This window comes from Dipodomys spectabilis, unplaced genomic scaffold, assembly GCF_019054845.1.
Source record: "Dipodomys spectabilis isolate Male_0828 unplaced genomic scaffold, ASM1905484v1 ptg000343l, whole genome shotgun sequence".
Taxonomy (NCBI): domain Eukaryota; kingdom Metazoa; phylum Chordata; class Mammalia; order Rodentia; family Heteromyidae; genus Dipodomys; species Dipodomys spectabilis.
Genome location: NW_024871020.1, coordinates 1,887,912 through 1,888,896, shown reverse-complemented (window position 1 = coordinate 1,888,896; position 985 = coordinate 1,887,912). Strand labels below are relative to the sequence as shown.

Here is a 985-nt window from a genome sequence, read left to right as displayed (position 1 = left end):
TTCGTAGTTTCTTATATTATTTTATTTCTTTGGGATAAAATGGCAATATTATCTAATTTCAAGTTTTGTAACGGTTATGCTATGTAAAGGCCTTTCTAAGGTGAAAATTTAATACACTGATGTCAAACTAACCTTTAATTCTATGAATTACATGTATGGTTACACGTGTATTTTTGTAATCAACTTTTTAATAACTGGTTTTCATTTCTTGCGTCAGAAGAATGGAAAATATGGAATACTTCACAAATTTTCATATCATCCTTGTGCAAGTGCCATGTTAATCTCTGTATTGTTGTAATTTGGGTAGACCTGCTGCTGAAGCATGTAATATCCTCTAAATTTAAGTACGTAATGATACAATTTTTATACGGGCATATATCAATGGTTGCCTATTTGTAACAAGGAACCCTTATTGTTCCTAAAAATGCTATTGATCTTATTTCTCTAAATTTCTGTGTACACTGGAAAAAACTTATATAGTTTGGTCGATTGCTCACATTTACATTTTTTTTGTCAATGACTATTTTGTCGTTTTCATTTTAAATTTTATCATACTTTGAAGCCTTTACAGCTAAGTCCAAAGGTGGTGGCTTTTCAAGTACTTATTTATCAACTGAGTTAGCTTTGTGGAGCTATTGGATTCAAAGTAAGCCTTGCTTAAGAGCTACTTCTAACTTTCTGCAGCTTAAAATTTCCCAAATGAGGTCTTGCTGGGACAAATGTCTACCTGAACTGTGAAGACTCAGGGTCTAGGTTGAGGGGGCAGAATGATGCAGACTCCAGCCTCGGGATTATCTGAAGACTGTTTTTGGGATTAGGAAAGCTCTTGGAACGCCAGGGTACAGGGGGAAAATGTTCCCTCTCCCTATCTCAAAACATGTCACAGACTCCTGGGAGCTGAGGAAGTGGCTCTTCTGCTTGCTTAAGCATAGATGAACAGCTGGTAAAGCATTTTCCCTGAGATTGGAGAAGTGGTTTGAGCTTG

General features: G+C 36.0%; 1 pseudogene; it reads right to left on the bottom strand.

The window, feature by feature from the left end:
- Positions 1-224: 224 nt before the first annotated feature.
- LOC122095317 lies at positions 225-324 on the bottom strand (annotated as a pseudogene).
- Between the last annotated feature and the right edge of the window lie 661 nt (positions 325-985).